The following is a 13,077-nucleotide window of genomic DNA, read 5'->3' as shown; positions in this document are numbered from 1 at the left end:
CAGCCTCAAAGGCAGCAATTTGCTCGAATGGAACATTGCTAGTTCCAGGATCTAAAGCAGGCTTTAGTAGCGTTGGAGACAGCCGGGCTTTTATGAATTATTATGACCAACACAATGTGATCCATATTACTTTCAGCTTGACAGAAATTCTATTCAGGCACAGTCTCCCACTACAAGCTAGTGAGGACATGCTGATGCTGTGAACTTTTTAATGCCTAAAGGAATGATTGGGAGTTTTACTTACCATATAAATTGGTAAAATGATGCCGTATGCCAGAAGACTTCCTTTTTTTTTTTTCCTTCAGTCTCGGCAATTCAGAGAAACTCGGTTGTGAAACACTGCCACCGGTGGTCATTCAGTATAATCTGCAGATGGAAAAGTCCACTGTTGGCACATTTTCTATAAGCAATACAAAAAAATCTTGATTTTTATAAAGGGTAAACAGATCAATACTATGGAGTCTTTTATTGTGAAAATCAACAGCTCATTAGAAAATCAAATCTCAATTTTAGCTTTTTATCCTCACATACTTCTCTGCATCCCTTGCCTCATTTGCTAAAACTCTCTAAACAACTGTAGCGCGTACATTAGGACATAGATCAATAGATGTTTTTGCCAGCCAAGTGGCAGTGAACCATTCTCACTTCTTTTGTTTTAGGATATGGTACACCAGTAGCAATTAAGCCAGCTGATAAGTTGAGAGTAAGGGTTATGCCACAGTTCATGGGAATAATAAAAACTATGAATAGCATAATGACCATCTCCATTTTAGCCAATTCCCACCACTTCAGAAATGGTGAAGATGACTCTTATCCTCAAACGTACGTTGATACAAAATGAGAAGTCTCAAAAACTTTCCTAATTTCTTTCATCTTAGTTTTCAGTTGGACATCCTGTCCACCCTGCTACTCATTTAGTTACCAACATCAATGTATCCTACTGCTTGTTAGCCAACAGAGTGGCCCTCATGTCCGACAACATCTTGCTTTAGCTTTATGATGTCAGCTTGCTAGGCAACAGAGTGGCCCTCATGTCAGACAACATCTGATTAGCTTTATGATGTCAGCGCACCACTGGACCAATTGTCCTTGTGGCAGCTGACCACACAGGAGGATGAGATCAGAAGTTATGCAGTAGGTTACTATCTGTATTCATGACTACAAGGCAAGTAGGAGGAGGAATGGTAAAGGACTCTGAACCACTCAAAGCACTGGGGCCTTTTTGAAAGTCGGATGGAGATACATAAACAGATTATCCTTAACAATCCATCTTGAGTATCAGAGTCCAACATACGGAGTGCAGGAGAAGAGGTGAAATGAGCTTCCTTCCGTGAGAATGTAACACGCTCGTTCTGAAATGAGGTAGTACATTTCAGCCTCAAAGGCAGCAATTTGCTCGAATGAAACATTGCTAGTTCCAGGATCTAAAGCAGGCTTTAGTAGCGTTGGAGACAGCCGGGCTTTTATGAATTATTATGACCAACACAATGTGATCCATATTACTTTCAGCTTGACAGAAATTCTATTCAGGCACAGTCTCCCACTACAAGCTAGTGAGGACATGCTGATGCTGTGAACTTTTTAATGCCTAAAGGAATGATTGGGAGTTTTACTTACCATATAAATTGGTAAAATGATGCCGTATGCCGGAAGACTTCCTTTTTTTTTTTTCCTTCAGTCTCGGCAATTCAGAGAAACTCGGTTGTGAAACACTGCCACCGGTGGTCATTCAGTATAATCTGCAGATGGAAAAGTCCACTGTTAGCACATTTTCTATAAGCGATACAAAAAAATCTTGATTTTTATAAAGGGTAAACAGATCAATACTATGGAGTCTTTTATTGTGTAAATCAACAGCTCATTAGAAAATCAAATCTCAATTTTAGCTTTTTATCCTCGCATACTTCTCTGCATCCCTTGCCTCATTTGCTAAAACTCTCTAAACAACTGTAGCGCGTACATTAGGACATAGATCAATAGATGTTTTTGCCAGCCAAGTGGCAGTGAACCATTCTCACTTCTTTTGTTTTAGGATATGGTACACCAGTAGCAATTAAGCCAGCTGATAAGTTGAGAGTAAGGGTTATGCCACAGTTCATGGGAATAATAAAAACTATGAATAGCATAATGACCATCTCCATTTTAGCCAATTCCCACCACTTCAGAAATGGTGAAGATGACTCTTATCCTCAAACGTACGTTGATACAAAATGAGAAGTCTCAAAAACTTTCCTAATTTCTTTCATCTTAGTTTTCAGTTGGACATCCTGTCCACCCTGCTACTCATTTAGTTACCAACATCAATGTATCCTACTGCTTGTTAGCCAACAGAGTGGCCCTCATGTCCGACAACATCTTGCTTTAGCTTTATGATGTCAGCTTGCTAGGCAACAGAGTGGCCCTCATGTCAGACAACATCTGATTAGCTTTATGATGTCAGCGCACCACTGGACCAATTGTCCTTGTGGCAGCTGACCACACAGGAGGATGAGATCAGAAGTTATGCAGTAGGTTACTATCTGTATTCATGACTACAAGGCAAGTAGGAGGAGGAATGGTAAAGGACTCTGAACCACTCAAAGCACTGGGGCCTTTTTGAAAGTCGGATGGAGATACATAAACAGATTATCCTTAACAATCCATCTTGAGTATCAGAGTCCAACATACGGAGTGCAGGAGAAGAGGTGAAATGAGCTTCCTTCCGTGAGAATGTAACACGCTCGTTCTGAAATGAGGTAGTACATTTCAGCCTCAAAGGCAGCAATTTGCTCGAATGGAACATTGCTAGTTCCAGGATCTAAAGCAGGCTTTAGTAGCGTTGGAGACAGCCGGGCTTTTATGAATTATTATGACCAACACAATGTGATCCATATTACTTTCAGCTTGACAGAAATTCTATTCAGGCACAGTCTCCCACTACAAGCTAGTGAGGACATGCTGATGCTGTGAACTTTTTAATGCCTAAAGGAATGATTGGGAGTTTTACTTACCATATAAATTGGTAAAATGATGCCGTATGCCAGAAGACTTCCTTTTTTTTTTTCCTTCAGTCTCGGCAATTCAGAGAAACTCGGTTGTGAAACACTGCCACCGGTGGTCATTCAGTATAATCTGCAGATGGAAAAGTCCACTGTTGGCACATTTTCTATAAGCAATACAAAAAAATCTTGATTTTTATAAAGGGTAAACAGATCAATACTATGGAGTCTTTTATTGTGAAAATCAACAGCTCATTAGAAAATCAAATCTCAATTTTAGCTTTTTATCCTCACATACTTCTCTGCATCCCTTGCCTCATTTGCTAAAACTCTCTAAACAACTGTAGCGCGTACATTAGGACATAGATCAATAGATGTTTTTGCCAGCCAAGTGGCAGTGAACCATTCTCACTTCTTTTGTTTTAGGATATGGTACACCAGTAGCAATTAAGCCAGCTGATAAGTTGAGAGTAAGGGTTATGCCACAGTTCATGGGAATAATAAAAACTATGAATAGCATAATGACCATCTCCATTTTAGCCAATTCCCACCACTTCAGAAATGGTGAAGATGACTCTTATCCTCAAACGTACGTTGATACAAAATGAGAAGTCTCAAAAACTTTCCTAATTTCTTTCATCTTAGTTTTCAGTTGGACATCCTGTCCACCCTGCTACTCATTTAGTTACCAACATCAATGTATCCTACTGCTTGTTAGCCAACAGAGTGGCCCTCATGTCCGACAACATCTTGCTTTAGCTTTATGATGTCAGCTTGCTAGGCAACAGAGTGGCCCTCATGTCAGACAACATCTGATTAGCTTTATGATGTCAGCGCACCACTGGACCAATTGTCCTTGTGGCAGCTGACCACACAGGAGGATGAGATCAGAAGCTATGCAGTAGGTTACTATCTGTATTCATAACTACAAGGCAAGTAGGAGGGGGAATGGTAAAGGACTCTGAACCACTCAAAGCACTGGGGCCTTTTTGAAAGTCGGATGGAGATACATAAACAGATTATCCTTAACAATCCATCTTGAGTATCAGAGTCCAACATACGGAGTGCAGGAGAAGAGGTGAAATGAGCTTCCTTCTGTGAGAATGTAACACGCTCGTTCTGAAATGAGGTAGTACATTTCAGCCTCAAAGGCAGCAATTTGCTCGAATGGAACATTGCTAGTTCCAGGATCTAAAGCAGGCTTTAGTAGCGTTGGAGACAGCCGGGCTTTTATGAATTATTATGACCAACACAATGTGATCCATATTACTTTCAGCTTGACAGAAATTCTATTCAGGCACAGTCTCCCACTACAAGCTAGTGAGGACATGCTGATGCTGTGAACTTTTTAATGCCTAAAGGAATGATTGGGAGTTTTACTTACCATATAAATTGGTAAAATGATGCCGTATGCCAGAAGACTTCCTTTTTTTTTTTTCCTTCAGTCTCGGCAATTCAGAGAAACTCGGTTGTGAAACACTGCCACCGGTGGTCATTCAGTATAATCTGCAGATGGAAAAGTCCACTGTTGGCACATTTTCTATAAGCAATACAAAAAAATCTTGATTTTTATAAAGGGTAAACAGATCAATACTATGGAGTCTTTTATTGTGAAAATCAACAGCTCATTAGAAAATCAAATCTCAATTTTAGCTTTTTATCCTCACATACTTCTCTGCATCCCTTGCCTCATTTGCTAATACTCTCTAAACAACTGTAGCGCGTACATTAGGACATAGATCAATAGATGTTTTGGCCAGCCAAGTGGCAGTGAACCATTCTTACTTCTTTTGTTTTAGGATATGGTACACCAGTAGCAATTAAGCCAGCTGATAAGTTGAGAGTAAGGGTTATGCCACAGTTCATGGGAATAATAAAAACTATGAATAGCATAATGACCATCTCCATTTTAGCCAATTCCCACCACTTCAGAAATGGTGAAGAAGACTCTTATCCTCAAACGTACGTTGATACAAAACGAGAAGTCTCAAAAACTTTCCTAATTTCTTTCATCTTAGTTTTCAGTTGGACATCCTGTCCACCCTGCTACTCATTTAGTTACCAACATCAATGTATCCTACTGCTTGTTAGCCAACAGAGTGGCCCTCATGTCCGACAACATCTTGCTTTAGCTTTATGATGTCAGCTTGCTAGGCAACAGAGTGGCCCTCATGTCAGACAACATCTGATTAGCTTTATGATGTCAGCGCACCACTGGACCAATTGTCCTTGTGGCAGCTGACCACACAGGAGGATGACATCAGAAGTTATGCAGTAGGTTACTATCTGTATTCATGACTACAAGGCAAGTAGGAGGGGGAATGGTAAAGGACTCTGAACCACTCAAAGCACTGGGGCCTTTTTGAAAGTCGGATGGAGATACATAAACAGATTATCCTTAACAATCCATCTTGAGTATCAGAGTCCAACATACGGAGTGCAGGAGAAGAGGTGAAATGAGCTTCCTTCTGTGAGAATGTAACACGCTCGTTCTGAAATGAGGTAGTACATTTCAGCCTCAAAGGCAGCAATTTGCTCGAATGGAACATTGCTAGTTCCAGGATCTAAAGCAGGCTTTAGTAGCGTTGGAGACAGCCGGGCTTTTATGAATTATTATGACCAACACAATGTGATCCATATTACTTTCAGCTTGACAGAAATTCTATTCAGGCACAGTCTCCCACTACAAGCTAGTGAGGACATGCTGATGCTGTGAACTTTTTAATGCCTAAAGGAATGATTGGGAGTTTTACTTACCATATAAATTGGTAAAATGATGCCGTATGCCAGAAGACTTCCTTTTTTTTTTTTCCTTCAGTCTCGGCAATTCAGAGAAACTCGGTTGTGAAACACTGCCACCGGTGGTCATTCAGTATAATCTGCAGATGGAAAAGTCCACTGTTGGCACATTTTCTATAAGCAATACAAAAAAATCTTGATTTTTATAAAGGGTAAACAGATCAATACTATGGAGTCTTTTATTGTGAAAATCAACAGCTCATTAGAAAATCAAATCTCAATTTTAGCTTTTTATCCTCACATACTTCTCTGCATCCCTTGCCTCATTTGCTAAAACTCTCTAAACAACTGTAGCGCGTACATTAGGACATAGATCAATAGATGTTTTTGCCAGCCAAGTGGCAGTGAACCATTCTCACTTCTTTTGTTTTAGGATATGGTACACCAGTAGCAATTAAGCCAGCTGATAAGTTGAGAGTAAGGGTTATGCCACAGTTCATGGGAATAATAAAAACTATGAATAGCATAATGACCATCTCCATTTTAGCCAATTCCCACCACTTCAGAAATGGTGAAGATGACTCTTATCCTCAAACGTACGTTGATACAAAATGAGAAGTCTCAAAAACTTTCCTAATTTCTTTCATCTTAGTTTTCAGTTGGACATCCTGTCCACCCTGCTACTCATTTAGTTACCAACATCAATGTATCCTACTGCTTGTTAGCCAACAGAGTGGCCCTCATGTCCGACAACATCTTGCTTTAGCTTTATGATGTCAGCTTGCTAGGCAACAGAGTGGCCCTCATGTCAGACAACATCTGATTAGCTTTATGATGTCAGCGCACCACTGGACCAATTGTCCTTGTGGCAGCTGACCACACAGGAGGATGAGATCAGAAGTTATGCAGTAGGTTACTATCTGTATTCATGACTACAAGGCAAGTAGGAGGAGGAATGGTAAAGGACTCTGAACCACTCAAAGCACTGGGGCCTTTTTGAAAGTCGGATGGAGATACATAAACAGATTATCCTTAACAATCCATCTTGAGTATCAGAGTCCAACATACGGAGTGCAGGAGAAGAGGTGAAATGAGATTCCTTCCGTGAGAATGTAACACGCTCGTTCTGAAATGAGGTAGTACATTTCAGCCTCAAAGGCAGCAATTTGCTCGAATGAAACATTGCTAGTTCCAGGATCTAAAGCAGGCTTTAGTAGCGTTGGAGACAGCCGGGCTTTTATGAATTATTATGACCAACACAATGTGATCCATATTACTTTCAGCTTGACAGAAATTCTATTCAGGCACAGTCTCCCACTACAAGCTAGTGAGGACATGCTGATGCTGTGAACTTTTTAATGCCTAAAGGAATGATTGGGAGTTTTACTTACCATATAAATTGGTAAAATGATGCCGTATGCCGGAAGACTTCCTTTTTTTTTTTTCCTTCAGTCTCGGCAATTCAGAGAAACTCGGTTGTGAAACACTGCCACCGGTGGTCATTCAGTATAATCTGCAGATGGAAAAGTCCACTGTTAGCACATTTTCTATAAGCGATACAAAAAAATCTTGATTTTTATAAAGGGTAAACAGATCAATACTATGGAGTCTTTTATTGTGTAAATCAACAGCTCATTAGAAAATCAAATCTCAATTTTAGCTTTTTATCCTCGCATACTTCTCTGCATCCCTTGCCTCATTTGCTAAAACTCTCTAAACAACTGTAGCGCGTACATTAGGACATAGATCAATAGATGTTTTTGCCAGCCAAGTGGCAGTGAACCATTCTCACTTCTTTTGTTTTAGGATATGGTACACCAGTAGCAATTAAGCCAGCTGATAAGTTGAGAGTAAGGGTTATGCCACAGTTCATGGGAATAATAAAAACTATGAATAGCATAATGACCATCTCCATTTTAGCCAATTCCCACCACTTCAGAAATGGTGAAGATGACTCTTATCCTCAAACGTACGTTGATACAAAATGAGAAGTCTCAAAAACTTTCCTAATTTCTTTCATCTTAGTTTTCAGTTGGACATCCTGTCCACCCTGCTACTCATTTAGTTACCAACATCAATGTATCCTACTGCTTGTTAGCCAACAGAGTGGCCCTCATGTCCGACAACATCTTGCTTTAGCTTTATGATGTCAGCTTGCTAGGCAACAGAGTGGCCCTCATGTCAGACAACATCTGATTAGCTTTATGATGTCAGCGCACCACTGGACCAATTGTCCTTGTGGCAGCTGACCACACAGGAGGATGAGATCAGAAGTTATGCAGTAGGTTACTATCTGTATTCATGACTACAAGGCAAGTAGGAGGAGGAATGGTAAAGGACTCTGAACCACTCAAAGCACTGGGGCCTTTTTGAAAGTCGGATGGAGATACATAAACAGATTATCCTTAACAATCCATCTTGAGTATCAGAGTCCAACATACGGAGTGCAGGAGAAGAGGTGAAATGAGCTTCCTTCCGTGAGAATGTAACACGCTCGTTCTGAAATGAGGTAGTACATTTCAGCCTCAAAGGCAGCAATTTGCTCGAATGGAACATTGCTAGTTCCAGGATCTAAAGCAGGCTTTAGTAGCGTTGGAGACAGCCGGGCTTTTATGAATTATTATGACCAACACAATGTGATCCATATTACTTTCAGCTTGACAGAAATTCTATTCAGGCACAGTCTCCCACTACAAGCTAGTGAGGACATGCTGATGCTGTGAACTTTTTAATGCCTAAAGGAATGATTGGGAGTTTTACTTACCATATAAATTGGTAAAATGATGCCGTATGCCAGAAGACTTCCTTTTTTTTTTTCCTTCAGTCTCGGCAATTCAGAGAAACTCGGTTGTGAAACACTGCCACCGGTGGTCATTCAGTATAATCTGCAGATGGAAAAGTCCACTGTTGGCACATTTTCTATAAGCAATACAAAAAAATCTTGATTTTTATAAAGGGTAAACAGATCAATACTATGGAGTCTTTTATTGTGAAAATCAACAGCTCATTAGAAAATCAAATCTCAATTTTAGCTTTTTATCCTCACATACTTCTCTGCATCCCTTGCCTCATTTGCTAAAACTCTCTAAACAACTGTAGCGCGTACATTAGGACATAGATCAATAGATGTTTTTGCCAGCCAAGTGGCAGTGAACCATTCTCACTTCTTTTGTTTTAGGATATGGTACACCAGTAGCAATTAAGCCAGCTGATAAGTTGAGAGTAAGGGTTATGCCACAGTTCATGGGAATAATAAAAACTATGAATAGCATAATGACCATCTCCATTTTAGCCAATTCCCACCACTTCAGAAATGGTGAAGATGACTCTTATCCTCAAACGTACGTTGATACAAAATGAGAAGTCTCAAAAACTTTCCTAATTTCTTTCATCTTAGTTTTCAGTTGGACATCCTGTCCACCCTGCTACTCATTTAGTTACCAACATCAATGTATCCTACTGCTTGTTAGCCAACAGAGTGGCCCTCATGTCCGACAACATCTTGCTTTAGCTTTATGATGTCAGCTTGCTAGGCAACAGAGTGGCCCTCATGTCAGACAACATCTGATTAGCTTTATGATGTCAGCGCACCACTGGACCAATTGTCCTTGTGGCAGCTGACCACACAGGAGGATGAGATCAGAAGCTATGCAGTAGGTTACTATCTGTATTCATAACTACAAGGCAAGTAGGAGGGGGAATGGTAAAGGACTCTGAACCACTCAAAGCACTGGGGCCTTTTTGAAAGTCGGATGGAGATACATAAACAGATTATCCTTAACAATCCATCTTGAGTATCAGAGTCCAACATACGGAGTGCAGGAGAAGAGGTGAAATGAGCTTCCTTCTGTGAGAATGTAACACGCTCGTTCTGAAATGAGGTAGTACATTTCAGCCTCAAAGGCAGCAATTTGCTCGAATGGAACATTGCTAGTTCCAGGATCTAAAGCAGGCTTTAGTAGCGTTGGAGACAGCCGGGCTTTTATGAATTATTATGACCAACACAATGTGATCCATATTACTTTCAGCTTGACAGAAATTCTATTCAGGCACAGTCTCCCACTACAAGCTAGTGAGGACATGCTGATGCTGTGAACTTTTTAATGCCTAAAGGAATGATTGGGAGTTTTACTTACCATATAAATTGGTAAAATGATGCCGTATGCCAGAAGACTTCCTTTTTTTTTTTTCCTTCAGTCTCGGCAATTCAGAGAAACTCGGTTGTGAAACACTGCCACCGGTGGTCATTCAGTATAATCTGCAGATGGAAAAGTCCACTGTTGGCACATTTTCTATAAGCAATACAAAAAAATCTTGATTTTTATAAAGGGTAAACAGATCAATACTATGGAGTCTTTTATTGTGAAAATCAACAGCTCATTAGAAAATCAAATCTCAATTTTAGCTTTTTATCCTCACATACTTCTCTGCATCCCTTGCCTCATTTGCTAATACTCTCTAAACAACTGTAGCGCGTACATTAGGACATAGATCAATAGATGTTTTGGCCAGCCAAGTGGCAGTGAACCATTCTTACTTCTTTTGTTTTAGGATATGGTACACCAGTAGCAATTAAGCCAGCTGATAAGTTGAGAGTAAGGGTTATGCCACAGTTCATGGGAATAATAAAAACTATGAATAGCATAATGACCATCTCCATTTTAGCCAATTCCCACCACTTCAGAAATGGTGAAGACTCTTATCCTCAAACGTACGTTGATACAAAACGAGAAGTCTCAAAAACTTTCCTAATTTCTTTCATCTTAGTTTTCAGTTGGACATCCTGTCCACCCTGCTACTCATTTAGTTACCAACATCAATGTATCCTACTGCTTGTTAGCCAACAGAGTGGCCCTCATGTCCGACAACATCTTGCTTTAGCTTTATGATGTCAGCTTGCTAGGCAACAGAGTGGCCCTCATGTCAGACAACATCTGATTAGCTTTATGATGTCAGCGCACCACTGGACCAATTGTCCTTGTGGCAGCTGACCACACAGGAGGATGACATCAGAAGTTATGCAGTAGGTTACTATCTGTATTCATGACTACAAGGCAAGTAGGAGGGGGAATGGTAAAGGACTCTGAACCACTCAAAGCACTGGGGCCTTTTTGAAAGTCGGATGGAGATACATAAACAGATTATCCTTAACAATCCATCTTGAGTATCAGAGTCCAACATACGGAGTGCAGGAGAAGAGGTGAAATGAGCTTCCTTCTGTGAGAATGTAACACGCTCGTTCTGAAATGAGGTAGTACATTTCAGCCTCAAAGGCAGCAATTTGCTCGAATGGAACATTGCTAGTTCCAGGATCTAAAGCAGGCTTTAGTAGCGTTGGAGACAGCCGGGCTTTTATGAATTATTATGACCAACACAATGTGATCCATATTACTTTCAGCTTGACAGAAATTCTATTCAGGCACAGTCTCCCACTACAAGCTAGTGAGGACATGCTGATGCTGTGAACTTTTTAATGCCTAAAGGAATGATTGGGAGTTTTACTTACCATATAAATTGGTAAAATGATGCCGTATGCCAGAAGACTTCCTTTTTTTTTTTTCCTTCAGTCTCGGCAATTCAGAGAAACTCGGTTGTGAAACACTGCCACCGGTGGTCATTCAGTATAATCTGCAGATGGAAAAGTCCACTGTTGGCACATTTTCTATAAGCAATACAAAAAAATCTTGATTTTTATAAAGGGTAAACAGATCAATACTATGGAGTCTTTTATTGTGAAAATCAACAGCTCATTAGAAAATCAAATCTCAATTTTAGCTTTTTATCCTCACATACTTCTCTGCATCCCTTGCCTCATTTGCTAATACTCTCTAAACAACTGTAGCGCGTACATTAGGACATAGATCAATAGATGTTTTGGCCAGCCAAGTGGCAGTGAACCATTCTTACTTCTTTTGTTTTAGGATATGGTACACCAGTAGCAATTAAGCCAGCTGATAAGTTGAGAGTAAGGGTTATGCCACAGTTCATGGGAATAATAAAAACTATGAATAGCATAATGACCATCTCCATTTTAGCCAATTCCCACCACTTCAGAAATGGTGAAGAAGACTCTTATCCTCAAACGTACGTTGATACAAAACGAGAAGTCTCAAAAACTTTCCTAATTTCTTTCATCTTAGTTTTCAGTTGGACATCCTGTCCACCCTGCTACTCATTTAGTTACCAACATCAATGTATCCTACTGCTTGTTAGCCAACAGAGTGGCCCTCATGTCCGACAACATCTTGCTTTAGCTTTATGATGTCAGCTTGCTAGGCAACAGAGTGGCCCTCATGTCAGACAACATCTGATTAGCTTTATGATGTCAGCGCACCACTGGACCAATTGTCCTTGTGGCAGCTGACCACACAGGAGGATGACATCAGAAGTTATGCAGTAGGTTACTATCTGTATTCATAACTACAAGGCAAGTAGGAGGGGGAATGGTAAAGGACTCTGAACCACTCAAAGCACTGGGGCCTTTTTGAAAGTCGGATGGAGATACATAAACAGATTATCCTTAACAATCCATCTTGAGTATCAGAGTCCAACATACGGAGTGCAGGAGAAGAGGTGAAATGAGCTTCCTTCCGTGAGAATGTAACACGCTCGTTCTGAAATGAGGTAGTACATTTCAGCCTCAAAGGCAGCAATTTGCTCGAATGAAACATTGCTAGTTCCAGGATCTAAAGCAGGCTTTAGTAGCGTTGGAGACAGCCGGGCTTTTATGAATTATTATGACCAACACAATGTGATCCATATTACTTTCAGCTTGACAGAAATTCTATTCAGGCACAGTCTCCCACTACAAGCTAGTGAGGACATGCTGATGCTGTGAACTTTTTAATGCCTAAAGGAATGATTGGGAGTTTTACTTACCATATAAATTGGTAAAATGATGCCGTATGCCGGAAGACTTCCTTTTTTTTTTTTCCTTCAGTCTCGGCAATTCAGAGAAACTCGGTTGTGAAACACTGCCACCGGTGGTCATTCAGTATAATCTGCAGATGGAAAAGTCCACTGTTAGCACATTTTCTATAAGCGATACAAAAAAATCTTGATTTTTATAAAGGGTAAACAGATCAATACTATGGAGTCTTTTATTGTGTAAATCAACAGCTCATTAGAAAATCAAATCTCAATTTTAGCTTTTTATCCTCGCATACTTCTCTGCATCCCTTGCCTCATTTGCTAAAACTCTCTAAACAACTGTAGCGCGTACATTAGGACATAGATCAATAGATGTTTTTGCCAGCCAAGTGGCAGTGAACCATTCTCACTTCTTTTGTTTTAGGATATGGTACACCAGTAGCAATTAAGCCAGCTGATAAGTTGAGAGTAAGGGTTATGCCACAGTTCA

General features: G+C 40.2%; 1 long non-coding RNA gene across 1 annotated transcript; it reads right to left on the bottom strand.

Annotated features, from left to right (window-relative positions):
- Positions 1–1,617: 1,617 nt before the first annotated feature.
- On the bottom strand, positions 1,618–11,280 carry LOC146785706 (uncharacterized). The gene is made up of 8 exons (XR_014970776.1): positions 11,224–11,280; positions 9,854–10,009; positions 8,482–8,636; positions 7,109–7,230; positions 5,736–5,891; positions 4,363–4,518; positions 2,991–3,145; positions 1,618–1,739 (listed from the first exon to the last, which is right to left on the bottom strand). It is a non-coding gene; the product is annotated as an uncharacterized LOC146785706 (long non-coding RNA).
- Positions 11,281–13,077: the final 1,797 nt, after the last annotated feature.

The sequence above is a fragment of the Triturus cristatus genome, chromosome 11 (assembly GCF_964204655.1).
Source record: "Triturus cristatus chromosome 11, aTriCri1.1, whole genome shotgun sequence".
Classification (NCBI taxonomy): Eukaryota; Metazoa; Chordata; class Amphibia; order Caudata; family Salamandridae; genus Triturus; species Triturus cristatus.
Note: the sequence above shows the minus strand (reverse complement) of the source record. Positions and strands in the feature narration are given on the sequence as shown.